This window comes from Grus americana, chromosome 1 (genome assembly GCF_028858705.1).
Source record: "Grus americana isolate bGruAme1 chromosome 1, bGruAme1.mat, whole genome shotgun sequence".
Taxonomy (NCBI): domain Eukaryota; kingdom Metazoa; phylum Chordata; class Aves; order Gruiformes; family Gruidae; genus Grus; species Grus americana.
In genome coordinates this window covers 76,033,271-76,059,013 of record NC_072852.1, presented here as the reverse complement: position 1 = coordinate 76,059,013, position 25,743 = coordinate 76,033,271, and the positions used below count along the sequence as shown (strand labels likewise).

Below are 25,743 nucleotides of genomic sequence, written 5' to 3'. Positions count from 1 at the left end.
TCAGAATTGGCTTCTTATGTATATTAATTGAAAAGCCAACCAAGTTATTTTCATAGCATGGTTTATGGTCTACGTAAGTCTTAGAAAGATAAGATTTGGAGCTAAGTCACCAAGACAAAACCAATTTTTTAATCCAAGGTATGAACGAATTGGTGTTATTGTCTTAAAGTGAAAGGAGCTTTTTATCTCTTCAAGGTGAAAGTTAGAAGTCACCATCTTCTGAAAGCCAATATAACTGCAGGTCTGCCACTATGAACATTTGCATGTGTTCAAGAGAAATGCAAGAGGCATGAAAAAGCTTTTTAATTTTGTCTACTTTCACTCATAGCATAGTACATGAAGTCCTCATACAAAGTAAAATCACAGTCAAGTACAAGCCCCTACCTACTTTAGGGATAGAAAGGCCAAATGCTTATAACCCAGAGCAGCTTCAGTGCTTTCCTTTGCTGTGTTACAATACAAGACGATGAGATGCTGCTAGGTTTTTTTGTGCTTGTGATTCTTAAACCATGATTCTGGGAAAAAACATGTATATTCCTAGTACTAATGAGGTTATTATTTAATGCCATTAAAAGCCATTTGACCAGGACTATGTACTAGATAATGGATCAGATCACTCTTTAGAGTAATTCAATTACAACATAACTCCTTGAGCCTTCTAAAAATAAGTAGTATAATGTAAGTAGTGTGACTATTGGTAAGCAAATTATGCCCAAGAATGACGTGAATGTGGTGAATCTTAGCTCCTACATTCTGGGTGGAGGAGATAGGTACTTACAGGAATCAAAAACTGACTAATAGCATCAGAAACCAGATTATCTTATTTATTATGTTTATATATGATTATGTTTATGTCTATTATCTAGATATATTACATGGAAGAAGAGATAAGTTCAGCATTTCTGAAGTTGTTTACCTGCATCTTCGCTTTCTGCATACCTGAACAAAGCATAAATAACAGAATCCCTGGTAAACATCGCCCATTATGCTCAAACTGCACAACCACTGTACAATACAGACTGAAAAACATTTTCAGTGCAAACAACAGAAGATTATTCCCACTTGTGAGATGAACGAAACCTCACAAGATTTTGAATCAGTCGGCTATGATACGCTTGCATCACACAAGGCTTTTACGCAATAATACTCATCTTTTCCATTGTTACTGATTTTTTTTTTTCTTTAAATCTGTAATTTATACAAGTGAAGTCAAGTAATCATGGGAGAACTGAACACCAGGGATGAAACAAGCAGCTGAATAACCTCTTCACTCAGAAGAGCAGCAGCTGAATAGTTGCCCAACTGGGCACACAGATATCCTGGCTTGGCCCTTTAAATAACACCTGCTACACATGAAGAGAAGTTTTAGGTGCTTAGGTTTACTTGAGGTTTTCATATTTACTCATTTAAATTCACGCGCAAGATAAGAAATACAAAAATCCTTTCCTCCTGTTGGTATATTAATGCACCTTTTCAAGTAACATTTTAAAGATGAGAAACTCTATTGGGTTACTTACTATTTCTGCATTTAGCTACGGGTAGTTTGGGAGTATTTTCCCCCAAGCAGAGGTTTACCTTGTACGTGTACCTCCTTAAAACTTGTCTTTAGCTTTTAGTCTTACTGACTGCTGGACTAGAGAGCAAGAGCCATTGCCAAATAACCATTATGGCAACACCTTTCAAATATAAGGCAAACTTCTTAATACAAACAAACAAGATTTCTTGGCTATGCCTAGTCTTTACAGGTAGCAACAGAATTATTTAATTATGGTTATTTCTGGCTCTTTCTCCCCCAAGCCTGTATCTACATTCTAAGAAAAATGCATGTGTGTCAGCTTCCAGCTTCCAGCTCCTTTGCTTTGTACTGGCAAATTCCAATTGAATTGCAGCCATCACAGCAGGGGAAGAGTCCCCCATAATTTAAAATGAACCTGGAACCTCCTGCTTCAAGAGATGATGGACAAGGCCATCACAGCAGCGATGCTGCAGGTTCCCAAGACAACCCCCCCTTAAACGAGCCTGCTGTATTTCACCTAAACAGGCAAGCACACTGAAATCTGGAATTAAAAAGGGAATCCAGATCTCCAGAAGATTTCAGCTCATGACAGAGGAGTATGTCCACATCAAATGATTTGCCCTTTTCACTCCTGCTACTACTTAGTTTACTGACTGGTGATCATTAAAAGAAAAAAATATACTAATGAACAAACTGACACTTCTGTCAGACAAAAGAAACCGTAAATGGACAAAATTAGATCTAAGTTCTTAATTACAAACAATTTTTCCTTAACTGTTTGGGAGATATCTCTGCTAAGTTAAGATCTCAGGCACTGCTTTAGAACCACCTTATTTTTTTAAAATCAAAATGGCACCTTGCTGTAGCTTCTTCACAAAACTGAAAGTTTTAACTTTTATATCTTAAAAGTAACACTATTTACCTACCAAAACAGCGTATCTTCATTCAAACTGCCCTATTACTGCACAAAAAATCCGAGAGGAGCTCTTTCCGCAACATCTTTTCTGCTCATACGCACCCAGGACAGCCTGCGTGCCGTTGTGCTCGCAGAACACATCGCCTACGTGGACTTGGTCACCTGCCCTGACTGACAACTGAATATTTTAAGCCTCAGATACCTACCTACAGAGAAGGAAACTTGAAGTTTAGTGCACCTGTTGAAAGCCAAACTGGCATCAGTGTTTCTGGTGAAGCTGTTCTACACGCAGAATCAGGTCCCAAACATACAGAGTTAATAGCCCACACAGGTACTACTACACTATTATTTTACACTACTATTCTACACCAAAGAAAAAGAGTAAGCGAACACATTTCTGGCTACAAATCTCTAACATAATGCTGTTTCCCCATACACTCAATATACTTTTACTGTGTCATGCTCTTGTACATTAAAGCGAACGGTACAAGCTATTGAAAAACAAAAGTGCCAATCCATAAAGAGTATTTGCTTTCAAATAGTAATTGCGGTGATTATAATGCTCCCTGAAGCAGCACTAACTGAAAGTGGAAGACTGATAAAGTATGTCTCAGTTATTAGGAGGGAGGGGCAGGGAAAGTTTCCCTTAACCAGACAAAGCTTCAAGAACAGAAAAGTTACCTCCTCACAATAGAGGACACTCACCAATCGACCACAGGAATGCAAGTTTCTCTTATTGACTCTTGTCTTGAACACAAGATAGTGGTACATTCTTTATATTCTCCATGATCTTCTCAACAACCTCATTCCACTTAGAAGCAGGGAGAGCCATCAGTTCCTTCAGGGCTTCTTCCAGAAAGTTAAGCCTTTGCCTACTCCCCCCGCCGGGTTTGGCATAGCCATCCTGCCAAACTCCACGCAGACCAGGCCTGGGAGCTCTGTCTTGCTGGCAGGAGCATAACCAGAACTTAGAAAATTTTCATAATGAGTTGATGCAGTTGAGCTCCAGGGTCACTTAGAGTGCAGATTCATGATGTCTTTAGGTGTAAGTTGTTGCCGCAGCTGATGCACGCGCAGCGTTCCACGGCTGGTACAAGGCAAGGGAGGACACCTGCACTGCTGCAGAGTCAGCTAATAAAAGAATTGGGTTTGCATCATAATCTGTAAAGCTACACCATAATGAAGAAACTACCCCCATCAGGAAAGAAACTATGATCTTATCCATTATGAATGTGACAATTCAACAATTAGATAAACTGGCACAAACTCTGAACATTTAGATACCTGATCCGTAAGCAGTTAAGCACCTCTCAAAAAGTAAATGCATGAAATAATTCCAGTTACAATTTCTCAGTCTCCACAAAATATGTAGTGCTAATATACCAACACGACTCTCAGTTCTGAAAGGTTTAGTGTAAATGAACAATTCAGTCTCCCCAAAGCCAGCCAGCAGCTGAAGTTGACAAGCGACAGTACTAAACTTCCAGTTTCTACGGGAATGGAATTTGGATCAGTACAAACAGAGATTTCAGAATTTAAAACCAAACACTCTCCATCTTACACTCTCTACTCCAACATTTGTTTTCCTGGGTAACAAGGGTTCAGAAGAGACACAGATGCCATATACATTAGCAATTAAGTAATTCATCCTGCCTTGTGGCTCCTCATTTTCATTTAGAGGTAGCCATCCCCTTATAAACCATGCAACAGAGTGGTCAATTTAGTGGCAGCCAGCCAGACATATGTTATAAACATGACAGTACCATGACAGTAAACTGTGCATTTAGGAGGACAGATCTGTTACTAGTCATGCAATGGTAATACATATGAAATAACTGCTTTACAGCCCAATGTTGAACCATGCTAAAACAGGAAAGTCGTACCATGCAACACAACCACAAGGAACAATCAGTGAAGAAAAAAGAAAAATACGGTTTTTATTGTTGATATGACCCGCCAGAATAGCATAGCAACAGAACTGTGAGATTTTTAAACTAAAAATCCATTGTCTTTAGGCAAGAGCCAAAAAGGCATATTTTATCGCCAGTAACACAACACTACTGCAGCAGCCGCTGCCCAGCGCTGCAAGGGAGAATTCCAACTTGTTGATAACAACTGCAGGATGCTCGCTGGCAGCTAAAACAATTTGCCAATGGTATTTATGGCTCCTGTTCCTTGTGTTTGGCAAGAGCAGAGGAAGAGTAATTTTCTGGAACTATTTACATTGATTTTGCAACTGATGACAACACTCCAATCTGCTCTCAGACACCTTGGTGCCTCTGCCAATTTCTTCCCTAACATACTGCTTTCTCCAAGCTTCACCAAGGTTTTAGTTCCTGAACTTTGTTCTTTCACCAGGTTTGAAGGGGCCATTTCAAGTTGTAAGAACTTGAGGAACGAACATCTAACCTTATGCCCTAATCACAGATCAGCAGACAAATAAATAGCATTTCAAATTATATCCCCTCTCAAGACCTCCAGAAGCCTGAGGATACGGCTGGTACCTTCATAGCTGTCGAAGTCCCTGAAATAAAAGGGTCTCAAGCCCAATTAGGAGAAGCAGAATTTTAAAAGAAACAAACCCAACTCATTCTTCTAAGAAAAGCCCAAAAGCCCCATGGAAATAAAGATTTCACCTAGTATTTAAAAAATGCAGCCAAGTAAAGCAATGTCCTCTCTTTGGCAAACAGTGGGCTACCCCACAAATATGTGAGATTTGAGATTCTTACCCAGCAAGTGCAATTCTACCTACAAAACTTGCGGTGCAAGTCAAACAGATGGGAGGATTCAGTTTCCACCTGTTTGCCTGACACCTTTCATCCAGAATTAAACATTAAAAGAACCAGCAAAAGCAAATAAAGATTTGAAAGCCTGAGATTTTTTTAACTTTAAGGCATTTATCAAAGCAGAAGCATACACAACCAACTTCACTGCTTTCTCCAACTTTTATACAATGATGCATTATGATTCAAGATAAAAATATTCCTAAAAAATGTAATAGCTCATCTTACAGCATCGCATAAATGAAAAAATAGCCCCTCAAAAGTCCCATACAGAACTCTTTTTAAGATCAAATACTCAATCCACCATAGAAAAATGGATTGCAAGGTCAGAGATTCCTGAAAAGCGACTATAACTTCTAGCAGCTCATAGAAGAATCGTAAGTATTTAAACCCCCAAGGGCTGAGATAAACAGCATTAGTCTGCTCATCTGTTTCATTTGAAAATAGGAAAGTAGGTTAGTGTGAAATGGTGTCCCTAAGAAATAATCCCAACAGGATTAATGCAGAAAATAAATGCTTTATTCCCTTTTGTATCAGTACACACATGTAGATTCATTTACTGTTAGGCCTGGTCCAGAGATAACTCTGATCCACGGTGTGCAGGTCAGATTAGATGATCCAAAGGTTTTCTCTGGCACAAGATCTGTCTCAAATTATCTATCCTATTTGTTGACAACAAGAGAAAGAATTTGCCTGTAAACACAATAATCCTTTCTTCTTACAATTTGCTCCCCCGCCCCCCATTTCACTGATCTCCTAAACAGGAGAAAAAAGTAAATCATGGCAAGTTAAAAATCAGGTGTCCGCCTCATTCCACTACTGCAATTTGTCTTTGTTTACTTTTAAAACCCAGGACCACAGCAATAAGCCCAGAAAAAACAATGGATTTGAAATTAGCCTTTATCTCTTCCGGGAGCCCTACAATATGTAAGCAACTTAGTGCTTCAAGTTATAGGATCTGAGAGAAATTAAAAGCTGCAAAATTTTTTGAAGCGACCAACCTCTCTGCATTTAGGCGTTAGACTGAGGTTTGCCTTCGTATCAAATAAGAGACCAATTCAGCAGCTACATCAAATACAGCAGCTTGTTTTGGCAACCTCGTTTTTTAGGAGATCAGATTTAGCTACTCAGCTTTAATACTCTTGGTTTTGAATCAACCATCTGTTCTGTAACATTTAGACAGACAGACCTAGTAAAGTAGGAGGTCAGTCTCGGGGTCTTGGGGCTACAACACACATATATATGTGCCCACAACAGGCAAACAAATCCCATCGAAATAACAGCCAGCCTTCCCAATGAGGAAGTTATATTCTTCATTATTGTATCTAGTCAGTGGCTGCATTTTATCCAATTAGCAAGAGAAACTCGGCCACCACAGCAGGTATCTTAATTAACACAAAAAGTGAACAACTTTAAAAGCCTTTTAAAACAAAAAGACTTCTATTTACAACAGCTGTAGGTCGGAGATCTTAATCTAGGCCCTTTTAAGAAGATTGCCAAAAATAAAGCATGCTCTTGCACTGCAAGTTGTCGCTGTAATGGAAGTGCAAAATTCTTATGTGAAAAAATGCAATTAGAAATTGCTCCATAGGCAATGCCAGGTATTTTTTAAAGTACAGTTGCTGTGAAAGTATGGAAGCTTCTTTTTCCCATTTCAAAAAGATATATAGAAGCACACAAATGCTCTGTTATTTAAAGTTACATCACAAGACGACAGGATTTATAGGTGTTGCTTGACTAATGAACTTCTAACGCTTTAATCAATTGATCCCTTTAAGACAAATACACCATCAAGAAGTCATTTGTTTCAGCAGACTACCAACACAAGTGGCTAAAAGACGGCCACAGTATGCCACAGAAACTTTTGACAAGCTCAGAGTTCCCTGATCTTTAAACACCCTTTGCCACCTAAAAAGACCGTTTCCAATAATACCAGTGCATTTCCATGCACATTGCCTCCAACGCCATGGATACTATGGTTTACAACTGATACTACTACATCCTACTTTCCACAACACTGTCAGTAATAAGGGTTTACTGGTCCCAGGCAGACACTTAAGTGACCTCCAAGACCTTCTGACGAAAGCTGGCACAACTGCTTTTACAACAGCTCTGGCAACGAGCCTGCATGTTATTGTAAGGCTGGTAGCACCGAAGTACTACAATGTTTATTTCAACTCTAAATGGAAGTATTGCAACTACACATCCCTATAGACACAGAGCCTACTACAATTAAATCTTCTATTCCCATCCATCTTCTACCGGAAAGTCTCAATATCAAATCCGTCAATATAGAGCAATTCACGTGCTCCTGCTCTCTCACTCCTGCGCACAATAACCTGTGCTCACCGCGCATCGGCTTTCCACAGCCCGGATGATCGTATCTGCAGAAGTACTTGGCAGTGGCCCAGCTCCACCACAGCCCACCTCAACTGGCATCGGGCCACTGACTTTGGAATCAGCGTAATGGGTGCGTATTCGAGAGTCCCACGCTCAGATTTCAGTATGTAGTCACTTTTCACTTCTTCATAGTACATTAGCTTCTTAGTTTATTCACTAAAAAGCAAACACAAGCCAGCAAGCAGTTAAATAAGTCTGACCTTTTTACCAAAAACAGGAAGCAAGAGACCCCAAAAATTCCTCAAGAAACCCTTCTGAGACACCGCAGTGACTCCAAAGTACTATCTAATCTTGATTTAGAAAATAGAAGTTATCATTAGGATTAATAATTGTGACTAAACCAAAGTATGTCAGAACATATCCTGAGATTTACCTTTAAACCACACACCCCCCTGGACCCATACTGTAGGTGCTATTAAACTAACTTTTAATTTACTGATTTTTAAATTAAGTAACTCAAGATTTTGAAATTCAGGTGCCTATACATAAATAACGGAACACATACTGTGATGCTCAGATATCTTCCAGGCTTTCGCAGAACTGATGCTGTAGTTGCTGAGTATTTTTGCATGTGACCATTTAGTGAGTTTCCTTTGTGTTCTTACTCCTGTAAGGTTTCATCCACCCCATTCCATCTACTCTTGCCTTTTTGCAAGATTACTTCATCAGTAACAAAATACTGAAGAATCCACTTCAGACTCTTTCTCTTGATACAATGTTCTAGCATTGTTTTACCACCACCATCCCCCCCCCCCAAAAAAAATCAGGTAATCAAAAGGAAGAAAATAAGATTTCCATGAAAAGAGTACACCAGGCAACCTACTCAATATACATTTTATCAACTGTATAAAGTTTGTATGTCAGTGCTCCAACTGCAGGAGATCCCTTTCCCTCAACAAATAAAGTGACAGTAGAATGGTTTGATCAAGGATTTAAATTCAAGAAAAAATTCTGGTGATATAGTGCCCAGCGAAGCACAGGGTATTAATCAATTATTCACCCTCGACTTCATTAAAAAATCTGTTCTTCTGTTCCCACTTCAAAGCTTATAGCTAAAGCTTGATTTATCATGTTGGGCCCAGGGTGGGAAGTTTCTGTAAATCTCAGAGTTACGACGAGTGAACTACAGGCTTGTCTGTGACACAGGCTGCACAAGTCTAAATACATGAAGGAATACCCACTCTACTATTCCTTCCACAAAGGAAGTGGCATGTGAACAAGCAGACCTGAAATCTTGGATCCATTATCAGGCATGTTTTTTTTTCCCCCCTATACGCACCTTACTCAAGGATGCACGTACACCAATTACGAGAAGATCTCATTGCTCCTTTCCAATAGAAAAGTCTGTATTTTTAGCTCATTATAGGTCTCATCAGATGAATACTCAGGGGTGTTCCTCAGGAGCTATTATTTGGACCAGCACTGTTTAACATCTTTGTCGGCAACAGGGACAGTGGGACTGAGCGCACCCTCAGCAAGCTTGCCGATGGCACCAAGCTGTGTGGTGCAGTCAACACGCTGGAGGGAAGGGATGACATCCAGAGGGACCTTGACAGGCGGGTCTGTGCGAACCTCATGAAGTTCAACAAGGCCAAGTACAAGGTCCTTCACGGAGGTCGGGGCAATTCCAAGCACACATACAGGCTGGGCAGAGAATGGATTGAGAGCAGCCCTGAGGAGAAGGACTTGGGGCTGTTGGTGGACAAGAAGCTCAACATGACCCGGCAGTGTACACTTGCAGCCCAGAAGGCCAACCATGTCCTGGGCTGCATCAAAAGAAGCGTGACCAGCAGGTTGAGGGAGGTGATCCTGCCCCTCTACTCTGCTCTCCTGAGGCCCCCACCTGGAGTACTGTGCCCAGCTCTGGGGGCCCCAGTACAGGAGAGACATGGAGCTGTTAGATCAAGTCCCGAGGAGGACCGCAAAGCTGATCAGAGGGCTGGAGCACCTCTCCTGTGAGGACAGGCTGAGACAGTTGGGGTTGTTCAGCCTGGAGAAGAGAAGGCTCCAGGGAGACCTTCTAGCAGCCTTCCAGTACCTGAAGAGGGCTGACAAGAAATCTGGAGAAGGAGTGTTTACAAGGGTGTGCAGTGATAGGACAAGGGGGAATGGCCTTAAGCTGAAGGAGGGCAGATTTAGATTAGATGTCTGGAAGAAGCTCTTCACTATGAGGGTGGTGAGGCACTGGAACAGGTTGCCCAGAGAGGTTGTGGCTGCCCCCTCCCTGGAAGTGTTCAAGGCCAGGCTGGATGGGACTTTGGGCAACGTGGTCTAGTGGAGGGTGCCCCTGCCCATGGCAGGGGGGGTTGGAGCTAGATGATCTTGAAAGTTCCTTCCAACCCAGGCCATTCTGTGAATGTATAAATCAAATTTTGTTAGAAGTACCCTGAATAAAAGCTTTTTTCTTCTTAGTCAATACATTTTGTATTATCATCTCTAATGTTCATTATGTTTATAGCTTTTTTTACATTACATAATTTATAGGGAATTTCAATATATTATACATGTGACAAGTTTCCCTAAACTACAGTTTGTCTGCTGCATTCAAGTACAGAATCATTAGATTCCATAAAAAAATTCAGCTTCTGGAAAGCTGAAAATTTACCCTAGAATTTAGAGAAAGGTCACATCAACTTGCCCTACTCCACCTCATTAAACAAAGATTCTGCAGTGGCCCAAATAAGAGATGCAGAGAAAGTCCTAGATGTTTTGCATTTATCCAGCAGAAGTGTTAGAAAGTTAAGGGGAAAAAAAAAAAAGAAAAATGTTTTTAAAAAAATATCACTTAAGAGCAAGAATTTATTTACACCTCTGGTATAATTGCTGGAAGTATCAGCAAGGCAATCCTACTACAGCTGATGGTGGTTGTGTGGTGCAGACGCCTCTTAAAGAACAAGAAAATAAACAAAATGACAGAATCCTTCAGGCTGGAAGGACTCACAGGAGCCCAGCCTCCTGCTCAAAGCAAGGCCAACACTCAATTCAGACCAGGTTGCTTTTACCAGCTGGGTCTTGAAAACCAACTCAAATGATGAAGATGCTTCCCTAGAAAATGAAAGCCTCTGATTCTTTACATATGGTCATTAATAATGATGCAGTTCAGAGATCATTCACTCAGACTAGCCCTAAGCCAGTGACAAATCTCAATTTTCTTTGTAAATACTTTCACAGTTAATGAAGTTCAGAGCCACTGAATTACTCCAGTTTTCCAAAACATTCCAAAAAGCTTTTCTTAAAGTGCAAACAGTATCCCCTGTTATTAACGCTTAATACATTTTTAATCAAGTCATGCTCACTTATAAGTGAGTCATGGATACATCTATACAGGCAGAGTTGAAGTCAAGTCTCAGAAGAGAATTAGCATTGACTCATTTAAAAAAAAGCAACTGGGTTTCTCACAGCCTGGGACCAGTGTCTTTAAGTCGTATAAGTCAACTTGAATTTCATACGAATAACCTACATAAATAAGTTTGCACATTAGTTTTTGATGTGAATTGTCACAATTGCATCGCTTTCCCCCAATTCAAGATACAACACAAATCAGTTACCACAGACAAACCCAAATAAGCAAACACACAAAAGCAAACTTACATGATTTGTGTCACAGCATTTGTTTGGAGATGATGTCTCCAGCTGACATGCACCAAATCACCATTTACCTCACTCTCCACCAACTACACTTCTGATGCTTCAAATAAGCTTCAGCATTTACTGAGTGTAAGAGCATCTCACGTGAAGACCAACACATTTATTCTTATATATAGCATAAGCTAAAAAAAATCCACAAATTTTTACAGGCCTAGAAAAATCCATACTTTAAGTTTTTTTCTTTTCAAATAATCTCCCCTTCCAAATCTGTGAAATGTGTCCAAAGCAGCTCACTTTATATAGGGATCCCAGGAGGTACAAGAAAGATAAAACAGGTGGCTTGAGATGTTTGGGAGTTTCAATACTCATTGATCAAAACCTGGCAATAATCAATTTGAAAAAAATAAAAAAGGCAAAGAAATAGCCAGCAGGGTATCAATCTGAGTGTCAGCCCATAATCACAAACCACATCTCCTTTTCCCAGCCAGCTCTCAAGACCAAACCAATAAAGGCAACAGCACTAAAAGGCAGGCAACTTGGTACCACACGGTCCTCCAACAGCAGTGCAGGAGGTCAGAAGACAGGCGTCTTTCCTGAGGGCTTCCTACAGCACAGGAGACTGCAGGGAGATCCTCGTGCTCCCGCCAACAAGTACTAAGGACAAGCCCTGGGTAAGGGAATCCAGTTTAGCCAGAGAAGAATGTTCTACTCGCTTCCTAAGGATGATTCTTCCTCAAAGCCTCCTACGCAACTCATGCTGTTGAGGGGTAGGCAAAGATTCACCATATATCTTTACAGTCCTCAAAGAAAGTTCATTTTGGATTAAGGTATTATACTCCCTATCAGCAGAATCACAAATAAAAGTCTTAAATAAAAGTGTGTTAATAAAATAACAGAAGTTTTGAAATAACTGAGAATTGAACCAAAAAGCTGAAATTTACATAAGAGGCAAGTGTAGACACAAGTCACCAATTCACACATACCCAAGCTCTGCCTCAGGTTCACACATTGTCAAACCGGGCTGAGCAAGTAAGTGCCAGCAGTGCAAACAATATTGTCACAGACAAATTTCAGACATGCTTGGCCTTCATTTTAGTGAAATTAAATCACATGAGCAGAACACGGAAAGAACAATCTCAATACATCCACAGGTTTCAGTGTGAATAATGCCTTTTGAGATGAACAGAAACCATTTGCATCTCAAGAGCGCTAAGGAGTACAAGGTAACCAGTCAGACACCCTGATGATGGGCTCAGCAGAGCAAAACACAATCTGAAGTTCTTCTTATAAAACTGATGGTAAAAAATTTCTCAAAGGACACTCCCATCAATTTGCTACTATACGAATTTTAAAAAACAAACCGTAAAAGCTTGTAAATTAGTACTGTTTGTTCTTTACTTCGTGATCTTTTTTCAAAGTCTGTATTAATTCTCAACATCAGGAATAAATCCACTGCAGGAAATCATATGACCAAGACAGATTCTTTTGAAAAGGGGCTATAAAAATGCCCAGAGGTCAAACTACTCACTAGATTTGCCTTGGCTTTAATGTCTCGTTTAAAAATCAAGTTTAGTAGAAAGGACCCACATTGGGCCATATAGCTATTTCCATTTTTCTAATGACACTTCAACAAGCACAGGACTGGCTTTATTAAAACTGGTTGCAGAAGTCAGTGAGACAGCAAACACAACATGGAGCAAGATGAACACAGTGAATATACAGCAAGATTATTTTGAAATTCCATTAGGCATAAGAACACACAAACCCTCATAAAAAGCTCTATATGCTCTAACAGTATTAGAGCACCGGTCATTACAGTTACTATTTTGTAGGAAAAGCCAGAGTAGGAGTTGCAGGAAAAGACTTTGTAAAAGTAGCCAGTAGTTTACTTGCCACACAGCATCTAGGTACCAACTCCTAGATTACACTTTACATAAACACTTCGCAACTACTAGAATCAACAAGGTATGCTAAAAATTCACCGTTAGCTCTGAAAACAATTCACAAGCTTGTAACGTAAATACTAACTCTTCTAGTTAGTGCTTTTGACGTAGCTGTGTCCACTTACAAGATGAACCTTCCCTTTGAAACTTGCTCCTTAAAACCTCATTCAAAGTGCTGTTGTTAAGTACGCCATAAGAACATTGAGTTTTAGATTTCTCTTTGTTTGAGCTTCCTGCCAGCAGAGACGCTGCAGTTCAGCTACGTGCATGCTGTTATCCCGCGCAAGGTGCTAGGTAAATCAGGTTAGCTTAACGCCTTTTACAGACGTTTCCCCTGACTTACGTGACAGCCACAACACACAGGTACTGTTACTAACAGTTATTATGGCTCATAGGTGGCCTCTTGTTTAACCATCATAACTTTACATCTGTGCCTTTGCAACTTCAGAACAGCATCCTGACAGGAGCGGTGACGTCGACACACACGTTAATCAAGTACTTGTTTGCAGAGTAGGACTTCATTACAGCCACATCTTGCTGGCTTTGCCAACAGTCTCCCTGACTCAGGGTGGGACATACACATACCAACTGCTGGCTTAAGGTCTAATTAGTCATCTAGTAGCTATACCTTTTACATTCTCATGAAAAAAGCCACTGAGGAGTAGTGGTTGGATATCCAAAGGAAATTTGTCCTGTAATCTTGTACTAAGGTTCTATGAATGAAGCATCTCAGATAGCTCCCTTCTCTATTAAAATCAAAACAGAGAGATTCTCATCAGCAAGTAAAAGAGAGGCTCAACAGTACTGCTATACATTGTGATATCATACTTCTTATGATCATCACAAGGGATTAAAATACTTTTTTTTTCCCTCCATGAAATTCCATTTTCAGATGGTGTCCAAACTTCTGTTAGCTCTGTTTCCTAATTGCAGGGCTCAGAAACCAAACTCTTCTTGTAAGCTCCAGAGCTGAAACAGAAGTCCTGTTGGGCTTGGGACTCCACATGGGCCACGGTGCATAGCGAGGGAAGCGCCGCCTCTTCACAGCGGCCACCTGCCCGTGTTGCTCTGTTGAGGAACAGGATCCAGTCTCAAAACTGGGGGATGATGAGATAGATCCCATCCGATGGAAAGCTGGGAAGCCATTACCCACCTTTTTCATGTCAGAGAACATTTTACAGCAGGAACGTAGGGAGGACATTTCCGATACTACAGCACAATCTTGCCTCTTGTTTCATTTTGTACTCTATTATAGCAGAGCTGTCTTCTGCCTACCACATGCTTTACATGCATGTGAGGAAGAAAAACAAGGGTACCCTCCAAAATGGTATATACGCTGAACGCTATCCTCATTCACACTGGTCAAGTTGAAGATAAAGGAGGTTAGTTTGAAATGTTGTCTTCCAAAGTAAAATACAGTTCGTCCAGAGATCATTATAGACTATTAAAGTAAATCATGGTCAGAAAGCATACAGATTTCTAATTATTTAGGCTTTTGCATATGCATTTAGAATGACAAGCATGAAAAAGGCACTAGAAAATAGGAAAAAATATCCTTGCAGCATATATTTAAATAAATCCAGTCACCCTCTCTGCTACCCGCAATTAAAGCAAATATGTTTTTACAAAAGTTGAAGTAAATGATTTAAGTCTTTTAGAACAAAATAATACTGTCTAGAGGTGACAGAGCATTTCTCAAGCAGTTAGGAAGCCATAAGCCTAAGACAGGAAAGTACATTTCCCATTTATTTCTATTTATGTTACATTTTTATCTTACAGTGCCTATATGTATTTTAGAAGTCATTAACATTTTCTACAGAAAACAAAGTTTGAACTTACGTGTCCTTACCACAGTAGTGGTTTATGCACAGGAAGGGAAACATAGGGCTCTTACAACAGGTAATACTGGTATATTGTAATACGGAAATTTAGCCACTGCAGTTCCTTACCCTCTGCTGAGGATAGATATTTCTGTCATGACAGGTGGTGTACATAGAAAATATTTACCTGCCATAGGCATTTTAGTATTAGAGTCCAGCTAAAAAAAACCAGCCTAAGGAATTTGACTGTATTTGACAGTATACACATCTGTAATGGTTAGTGTTTCTAGGCAGCTCCTGGAAAAGTAATCAAAGCTGAAGAGTGAAGGGGAAAAGCAGCAGATAAGTGAAACTAAGAATCTTGTCAAGAAAGATAAAAATGTGGTTAGAGGTCAGTGAAGGACATGGGGAGGGAGGGGAAGAATTCTAGAAAATTCCTGGCTTGGGTTTCCTATAAGAAGGATAAGGCAGAGAGCTGCCAGCAACAAACACGCTACCTCCCGGGGAGCAGGGGGCACGAGTACCGACAGGATGTCAGGACCACAACGGGACAGGTGTTCTGCTCACGTTAAACCAGCTCCAGGACAAGGAAACGGCAAAGCAAGTGTCCTCCCCCCCAGTCCCTGGCTCCAAACAGCTCTGCAGCAGAGGAATTAGAGGAATGCCTCTATCTGCAGCTGCGAGATATGAAGAGAAAGTCCCAGTATCTCCGCTCCCCCCCCCCCCATCAAAAAGCAAATGCTGCGCTGCAACTGGAGAAACATCTAGAAAGCCGCTAGCTCATGAACAAGCTTTTCGGGAGCCTTACGGCAGAGCAGGAAGGAGCGGTAGTGCTGTCAGACACACGGAGCACGCAAACAATTCAGTAACTGAAAGCGTGAGCAGAATGACAGCAGGTGCCACGGGAAACTGGCAACATCGGGTGGAGGAGGAGCCCCACGTTTTACAAGGCACACTGCAAATTCAACATCTGGCAAGTCAGACCAGGAGAGGACATTCTGGACTACAGAGACAGCCGTAACAGGTGACGCTGCTGGCGAGAGCCTGGCTCCTTCCCACCCTCCCCGGGAAAGGTGAGCCTCTTCCCCTAACTTCTGCTACAGAACATGACCCCCTGTGCACAGAACTTCGTTCGCCGACAGCGAACTCGCAGTGGAGTCTCCTCCCACAGCACATATCATGAAGGTGGGCTCCCTTTGCCTTCTAGCCTTGCCTGCAGGGACTGCAAGTTCCTCCGCTTAAGTAAAAACAAGGAGGCAAGTAGTCAGCTTTTCCTGCTAGTATGCAGCAGACCTAAGGTAGAATATTATCCTAATTCTTGAGTTATGAGGTTGGACTGAGTTTTCTTGCACCAGATCACCCTTGCAGATGTCCATCCTACTTGTATTGAAAGGCTTCTGAAGAGAGTTCTCCACAGTCTCACACAGAACAGCCGAGTCCCATGTACCACTGCTGTATTCAGTATCAAGTTGGTTGCCTTCTGGTCTGTTCTTGGGAAACAAGGGAACAGTCACATAACATATTTGTTATGTCAACTTCGCACATATTTCATTTTGTCATCCCCTTAAGTCTTCCATTCTTGGAAGAAGAAAAGCCCAAACACTTTTTATTTATGTTATATCTCAGTTTGAAACAGGCTAAATTCACAGGACATGAGGTGAGCAGGTAAACTGGTAAGCAAATACAGGAACTGCAGTGAAAGAACAGTAACAATAAGACAGAAAGTTACTTTTCTATTCAGACTATTTTGTAAATTCTTGTTAATTCAGTCATTTTCTGACAGATCTTGTCCTCTAGAATGAGTTTTGATGAAAGATTTTACTATGCTGTTTACCAGCTCCTTCAAAAAAAAAAAAAAATCAATGTTCCCTTGTATGATAAATAGCCTTTGTTACCTCTTTGGAGTATCACGTTACCAATTCCAATCCCATTAACAGCATGAAAGCATTGCATTGTATTCGGCGACTGTTCTTTGTTAGTCCTGTTGCTCATCAGTGCTGATTCCACTACTTGGAATACATAGTCTCAAACACGCAGCTTATTCATTAGAAGTTTCTGTCCTTGCTCCCAGTGAAACCAGTGCAAAGGCTTTGATTGACTTGAGCAGCGGATGAGGCCCAAAACGAGCGCACGCACACACACAACACGGAGGGAGCAGTTCTCATGACTGAGAACGTGTTTTAAAAAGCCACACCATCACTTTCTGATGGGCAAGAACAAGGGCATTCCACTACCGCCATATGTTTCTCTCTGGATGCCAGTTATTCCGGGTTGTAGTGTTAGTTAATATGGCCAGCCGTACAGCTGCAAAGGCGCATTTAAGCATTTGGTATCTTGATTCCCAATATCGACTTTTAAATATTATTAGCTGTGGCATCTTCCTACTTTCTTCTCCAGGAAGAGTTTGACATGCGCAGACATCTGACGAGTTCCTTACTGTCTGTCTGTCCTTCACATGTCACATTGAAACAGAAGCAAGACAAGGATCTCCAAGGATCTTACAAGTCTTTAAGAGGTACTGGCCAAAAAAAGGTGCAATTTAGTACAGAATTGGGGGATTTGAGTCTAAGAGTACTCTTCCCTCTATTTGCATTGAAAACTGCTTTCTTTGTATTGTTCATTTAATGCCACACTAGTCAGAGTTAACGTTAGTATTAATCTACTGAATAATAGATATAAATTCACTGATTGCCACATAACATGCAGCTTTTCTATGGCTTTAAGCTTAATATTAAGAAACACAAAGTGACAACAAAAATACTTTTTAGAAAGCAACAAAGAATGCTTTGCTCTCAATCTCGGTTTACTTAAAAGGAGGTGATCACAATCAGTACAGGCATGGCAGGAGGGAGGGGAAGGGAGAGGAGAGAAAGCAGATACGATCTGTTGAAGATCCCCAAACAGTCCAGTGACAAGAACAACAGACCCTCCAACTCCTAAAGCCACTCTGTCTCCCCATTTTGGCACGGACGCAAAACATCTGGCTGCCCAGTGGAATTACAGCCTTTCCTTATCCGTGCTCGTGAAACTGCTGACTGACGATAAAACGTAAAGTTTCAAAAGGTTGCTCCGGAAACTCCAACCCCCCTTTGAATAATGGCTTGAAAACATTGACAAACACTTCAGAAGTCAAAAATTCTTCAGGAAAAAAACCCCCTTTCGGTTCAGTTGAAACAAAAGGAAGTTACAGCTCTTTAAAGATGAAAGGCAAGCATTCAATAAAAAGAAAGCTCCAACACTGCCTCGCCATTTTAAAACTGGACAACCTAGAGACACTGCAAGGTGCGTGCTGGAAACACATCCGGTACTGTTGCATTAAGGGAAGTAAGATGCAAGGTTACACCTAGTACGGCTTTCAAAGCAAGTAAGTTAATTTAAACTACAATGTCAGCCCTGGAGCAAGGGCAGAAGCTGGATGGAAGTCAGTTACATTACGCATTTCTAGAAGTTTCCCTCTGCTTTCCTTTCAAAGGGGTAGTAAGGCATCAAAAACTGATGTCTCAAAACACCAAAAAACCATCATGACTGCCAACACGAGGAGAAAGAACTATCCCTTCAAAGGCAGAAATGTCAAATCGCTGTACAAAGAGAAGAGTAATACTACAGCAGAGGACAATGTTCAAGCTTACCTTCAGAATTGTGCTGCTTATTTGCAGGTGAAAAACAAGTCCTGGAGTGCCTCACAATTCTTCAAAGCTCAAATATCCTCTTAATGCATCTGCATGATCATTTTCTATTCATAAAGAAGGTTAAACCCTCTTAACTGAAACGCACATTATTATCCACAGTACTCATCACAATCCTCAAAATGAATATCAGTCCCACGCAGAAAAACTTCAAGGATCTTTACAGGTTATCAATAGTTTACTTGTAGTCTCTCTGTTAATATTCCCCTCTGAGTTCCAGTGTCTGGGACTATAGAGAACACATAGGCCACGATTTGAAGATTCAGTTGGCAACTACGAGTTGAGACCTGTCTTGCAGAGTGGACTCCAATACCAAAATTTAAGTAAAAACATAAATTATAGTAGTTGGAATTGGCAACATCCTATTGTATCATAACGCACGAGTACACAAGTTTTTTCTTATTTGTTACTGTGAATTGAATCGTGGAATATTTCCCCAAACTCAATATGAGTTTTAAGTAATGTTTTAAAAATAAAACTAATTCACTAATATATATTCCCACCTTTGCAAGCACTTGAGTGATCTGTTAACTATCCCACATGTTTTGGGGAAAAAAGAATTCATGAAGTTTTTTTATCTCTATTTACGCATTTAAATTACAGACCTAGTTTGTTACATACACAGAGGAGAGTACAGAGATGACCTTCTGTCCTCATTACCATTCTTCCCTTCTCATGCTAAAGATAGCCTAGAGAGTAAAAATAAATAAATCCTCAATAGCATTAGGAATTAGACAATGTCATGTTGAAAGATACCCTAAATGATGAGCCTTATCTCTCCTTGCTGGCTGGGACGGCAGGGGGGCTCTGACCCACAGAGGGGAGGGAGCGTTTAAGCCTTGGCTAGGTGGTCTCTCTGCAGTAGGCTCTACTCCCAGCTGTAATTGCTTGTCAGCCCTAACTGGATGCCTGAACACTCCGGAATAGTTCAGCAAAGTATTTAAACAGATGGATGGTACAGGCCACTGGAACAAAACTCGGGATTTTTTTCCCTCTGGCCACGGCTCTCTTTCAGCGCGTTCCTTTGAAGTCTGTGCCACTGAGGAATCAACAACAGCTGAGAAACATGTGTTATCATACAACACTGAGCGCAGCAACAGTACTGCACAGCAAGACACTTTTGTTCAATAATCCTGGACTATAGAAAGCATTACAATGTCTTTTGTTGTGGGTAAGCCCCTTTTCCAAGCACGACAAGAAAGTAAACAGATTCCTCCCTGCTTAAAGGAGTAACTAAAAAATAAAAAGGTGAATTAAGCGGATTTCTCAAGTGCCTCCCATCTGAAAGCCTACAGTGCTGCCTATCTCCTCAAGTCCTCTCAGACACATTCGACATTCTCCGTGTTTACGTTATCACAAAGACGACCAGATGCCCACAGAGATCCGAGGGAAGTACCAGCGCAGAGGGGCCGAGGCTGCCGTCCCCGCGGCAGATGTGACAAGCCCCCCGTCAGCTACAGCTCAAACCCACCTTCCTTTCCCAAGCAGGCCGAGCCCCGTGGTCATAACTTCACGGGTGACAAACCGGAGAGAGAAGCAGCGGCAGCACGGCAGACGCAGACCCCCCCCCCCCCCCATATTTTATCAGTGCAGAGAAAGAGGACATACAATCCTCAGAACAGTAACAGCAGAAAACAACATGAACATCCTCTCATCGGCCAGGAAAGCTGCTCTCGTCAAAGCTGTGAGATCACCGCACGCTTTGAAGGGGGTTAGGAAGCACAGAAAGAATTAGTTATTTATGACACTGAATCTGAAACTAGACTAACTGTCCAGATTCAGAGGCACGGCGTTAGCTACGTGCACACGGCAAGAGGATGGCAAGTTCTAACCCAAAGCTGATGCTGCTGCCTCACGGCAAGTTTCTACGGAATCAAGTCGCTCATTTTCACATAGGAGAAAGAACTACCTGCAACAGGGTACAGCCTTGTAGTTACAAAGTTTACAAGTCTCAAACATTACCGGAAGGCGGGCATTGAGATTGTAATACCTCCCACTACGCTGTAAAGTCCCAACCCCAGCATGAAAAAACCAACAAAACCTGAGCTTTCAAAAAAGCCCTAGAAAAGCCACACATCATTTACATTTAATTTCAAGATAGAGATCTTAAAGACTTAAAAACCAGGCAAAACCCTAAAATTAGAAAGCAAACAAAAACCCCACATGTATTAAGCCAATCTCATAATTAGAGAGCTCACAAAAAAAAACCCACCACCAAAAAAACCAGGACTGCATACATCACACTGAGGGGGGTCCTCAGCGTAGTCCCCACAAGACAGTTTCCCACCCTGCAATTCAATTTAATAGTTTCTTTTAGAGATGCCAACAGTGCCCTTCAAATTCAGCATGAGGCAGACTGTTAAGGTACCACAGAGGCAGCATGCACTGATATTGTCAGAGATACACCGGCATAAAAATAACTCTAGTCTCAAAACTATTACAGCAATGCAAAAAAATTTATGCCGCTCTCAAAATAAATGGTGATGCTCAAGAGTTCTACTTTACAACTTTCGAAGAATGAATATTAGCACAAGCAAAACTGCCACCTGACCAGCATGCAAAACTGCAACTAAACAAAGACCAGTACATTTACATGTAATTATTCTTAAAATCATGTGTAAAAGCACTTAACAGAGATTCAGGAAAATCTCCACATCCTATGAGGTGCAGGCAGGAAGGCAGCTTAGGCAGAGGTCATACTGCCATGCGATGGCAGAAGCAGGAACAGAACCCACCATCCTCAGCTCGGCATTTCTGCAACTGAATCTCCTCCTTTTTATCTAACATGTTCCTTTTCAGGGCTTCCCTCAAAAGGATTTTAAAAAGCAATGCGAAACAACTTAATTTGGCTCTTTAGAATTATTGGTGGTGTTTCCAGGAACAGTCCGAGGTACAGTTTCAAGAGACTTAAAACTTCTGGCTAATATGACTCATTATTTTTCTCCTTTTATTTCCCCTAATCCCAAAGTTTTTCATCTCCATGAAAGATAAAAATGAAGATTAATTCAAACAACTCATTCTGTTGTGCTTGTGGGGGTGGGGAAGGAGAAGGAAAGGGGGATTACTTATGTTTAAGAAGCACACCACCTTAACACTCTCAGTTGTCCTAAAAGACATACAACTAAAACCACTCTGAATGCCAAGCAGTCATTTCAGTTCCCTCAGCAATTCATCACCTATCAAATTTTTTGCCACAAGATACAAGAAGTACTTACTCTAATGTCTAGCCTACTTTCTAATTAGATATCATCAAATCAAATTAAGTCTGAAATGGTATTTTCTCTCTTCTTTAAAGAAGGAGGGGAAAAAAAAAAGTAGGGCTTAATTTGCAATTTAGCCACTTAATCTTGTGGTCTTCTGGAACGGTACCTATCAAGAGAGGTAATGCAACACAACAAAGATCCACGCTGTTTCCTTCTGACCTAAAAAGTTGATATTTTATTTATGAACTACATATTCTCTACTGAAAAAGATACAGCTCCTTACTTTTACAACACTTAACACAATCACACCACTACCAAACACAATTCACTGGGAGCTTGAAAACCCTTAAACAGGTGCCTTCACAGAAATCATTAGGCAATTGATTTACTTGCTCTCCACAGCCCAACACATGCTTAATTTTAACGTGTGATGCTGACTAGAGCCGAGGCAGAAGCTTGTAAGGTCCGAACCAGACTTCATAAACCACACGACAGCACTTTTTGACACGGACGTAAGCAGTTTCCAGCAGTTTTGTTAATGTGTCAACCTCCGATATATCTGCAGTTTGGGGATGGAAAGCATGACAGGTGTAATTCTGAAGGGGACACTGAAATCTGTAACCTTCCCCCCCCTTCTGATTTTCCACACCGATGGAACCGACGAGCAACATCGAACAGTAATTTAGCACGCCGCTCCGTTGGCATATTAAAACGCCGCTTTGCCGAACAGAAAATAGGCTGGCGTGCACCGCCGGAGTACTACAACCCCAAAGCGGACCCTGGACCAGACCTTCCCAGTAATAATTTAGAGCTGCATAAACCGAGGAGCAGAATCCATTTTCTTGCCCTTTAAAGTTCATGCCTCTGTATTGTCCTACCGTACTGTATTTGCTTAAGCTTTTCTCATCGATAGTCTCCCACTCTCCCTCCCCCCCACAAAAAAATTTCCCATACATTCCCTGCTGGCAAAACAGATTTTCTCTTAATCTTTTCTTTCCTTACTGGGGGAGAGAAAGAGAGGGAGGGGTTGGGGCAGGAATAAGAGAGATTAAGCGTGAAACAAATCGGCACTGCCTGGAGAGGGGGAAAAAAAAAGACCAAAACAAACAGTCCACGTCGGGGGGGGGGGGGGAAATTAAAGAGAAAGATACGTTTAATTTTTTGGGGGGGGACAGTATGAGGGAGGGGAAAAAAAGAAAACTACTTTAAAGACTTGCCTGGGTAAGGAAAGTAGCTTGTGAACTCCCTTCCCAAGGACACAAGAGAAATATCCCTTACTTTTCCACACGATGCCCGAAAGAAGGAGAAAGACAAAATGCCAGCAGAGAGGAAAAGCCGGAGAGAGCTGGGCAAGTAGCGAAGGAAGAAGCGAAAGGACAGAAACGAGTGCGAGCGGGCAGGGGAGACGCGTGAGGGGGAACGAGTCGACAACGCAAAAAAAAAAAAAAAATCCGAGGGGAAGTGGGAAACGGGCAACACGGACGGGAAAGTTGGCGAGTGCAGGCAGAAGGGAGAAGGGGGCAACGGGGGAGAGGCGGCAGAGAAGGGTCACAAACCCCGCAGTGGGGACGAGCCGAAAGACGCCGGGGAGGAGAAGAGACCGGGGCGGGACGCGGAGCCGGGTGGGCTGCGGGAGAGGGGCTGCAGCGGGGGAGGGAGGCAGCGAGCAGGGCGGCGGGGGAAGGGGAGGAGGGCGGGCTCCGGCGGGACGAGACCGCGCCGGAGTTGGCCGCGCACTTACCGCTCCACCGGCGGCGGCTCGGCGCCCGTCCCGCGGCGGCTCCCCGGGCAGCGCCAACGGCCGCCGGCTCCGCCTCACGCCCCACGGAGGGCGGCGCGGCCGGCCCGCGGCGCAGCGCCCGGGGGCTCGGCTCGGCCCTCGGGGGCGCCCCGCTCCTCCCCCGGCCCCGCCGAGCAGCCGCCGCCACCGCCGCCGCCGCCTTCTCGCCCGGCCGCGCGTGGGTGTCCTCCGCCCGAAGCGGCCGCCCCCTCCTCCTTCCTGCCTCTCCCTCGCTCCCCTTCACCGGGAGAGACATGTAACGGAACTGGGACGCCAGCACGGCATTGTGGGAGCTCTTAAAGCCGCAGCCGCCCGCTGCCCCCCGCCGCCAGCGCCGTCGCTGCTCCCCGCCGTCGCTCCGGGCGAGGGCGCGTCCGCGCCGCGTCCTTCCCCGCCGCCGCCGAGCGGACAGGCAGCGAAGCAAGCGGCGGCGGTGGTGACAGCAGCGTTTTAAAGGAGAGGCGCTACAGCCTTGCCTAAAAATAACCCCCCGGCAGAGTCCCTGGGACCGGCCGATAAAGCGTGCGGGGGCAGCGGGTGCCGGCGGGGGCGGTGGGAGTTCAGGGCGGGCTGCGGGGGTCGGTGCCGGGCAGAACGGGGGTGCCGGGCAGAACGGGGCCGCCCGCAGGCACCTCCGCCGGGGCGGGGCGGGGGAGTGCGGGCAGGGAGCCCCCACACCGGGAGGGAGGGAGGGAGGGAAGGAAGGAAGGAAGGAGCCGGGGGTCCCGCTGGAGGGAGAGCCGCAGGAGCTGGGGAGAGCTCCGGTCCCAGAGGAGGAAGAATAGTGAGAACCCTGGCTGGGGCATAGACGTGGTGGGTTTTTTTGTTTTCCCTGAGATTTTTCTATTGTTTCTGGAAGAAGCAAGAATGCATTTGGTGCTTATTTTTAACTGAAACGTGGAAAGCCGGCAGTAACTGTTTTCTATTGTTTCTGCTTTGGGTTTTGATGATGGAAAATTCCCCGGAAAAAAAAAAATACTCAGAGCAGCAAAGACTCCTAAGCAGGCGGCTATTCTGGGCAGAAAGTTTCGAATAAGAAGTTTGAATCAGTTTCGTGTTTATGCAACTTGGAATAGGGAAAATGACCGTTTCTAAAAAATCCCCAAGCCTATTTGAAAATGAACTTCAGAGCTGGGATTCACAGCCATTTTTTCACTGTCTGTGACCATTTGCGCTGGGTGTGCTCTCAGCTGCCAGCAGCAGCACAGCAGTAGTCATTCCCTGGGCTGGTGGCCTTCTCCAAACTGCTGGTGCCCCACGTTCAGAGATCAGGATGTGCTGGTCATTTAGAGAAGGGTCTCATCGAGAGAACTTTTTGTTGTTGTTGTTTGTGTTATCACCGATTTTTAAGTCCTGATAGTTTAGATGAGAGCAGGATTTTGCTTCCGCGTGATTTTACATTGATGCTACGTGAAGAATATTTTCAAGAGCATGCACATGCTTCAATTTGAATACAAGCACATAAATATTTGCAAGGCTTGGTTTTGGGTCTGTTTCTACAAACATATACTTTTCTAGTGGGTCTGGATCTTGGGTTATGACCACATCTTCCTTCATGGCTGTATACCACTGGGTATGTTTTTTGTTAGCACACCTGGCAAGGTGTAAAGTTCCTGATGAAAAAGTCTTCTGGATGCAGAAGGTCGTCGCTTCTAATTCTGACCTGGATCTATGCCTTTTTATGCCCTTTTAGACAGGAAGACGTGCAAAGCAGTCTGTGAGAAAGACCTTAAGCACAACATGAAATTAGGTATGGTTAGGAAGAAATTGCAAAGATTAGGTGAACCTGTTGAGGAGCGCGTGGTTTACGTAGTCAGCTACGCACACACCCCTTCACCTTAAACTGGAAAAACCCAACACTGGAGGGATAGCTCCAGGAGAAAGGAATGGCGCTGATGACCAGTTCTCCTCCAATCTACTGGATGAGATTAGTTTGCACCAAGTATTTTTTACTATGACTTTCAAGAGTGTCAGCAGACAACTTACAAGCAAGAAAAAGGGATGTGTTTTCCAGGTAGGCTGTTGCAAATATTTACCGAAATATTCTGTAAGGATCCCAAGAAGTACTGTGCTCAGAATACCGCTGCTTCCTTTTTTTCATGAAGCCT

General features: G+C 42.8%; 1 protein-coding gene across 3 annotated transcripts in view; it reads right to left on the bottom strand.

Moving 5' to 3' along the window:
* RASSF8 (Ras association domain family member 8) overlaps positions 1-23,898 on the bottom strand; it is a 90,380-nt gene extending 66,482 nt beyond the window's left edge. For all 3 annotated transcript variants that reach the window (XM_054845168.1, XM_054845166.1, XM_054845171.1), the window contains exon 1: positions 23,597-23,898. The gene's annotated coding sequence lies outside the window, so the exon portion shown is untranslated. The remainder of the gene's footprint in view (positions 1-23,596) is intronic.
* Positions 23,899-25,743: the final 1,845 nt, after the last annotated feature.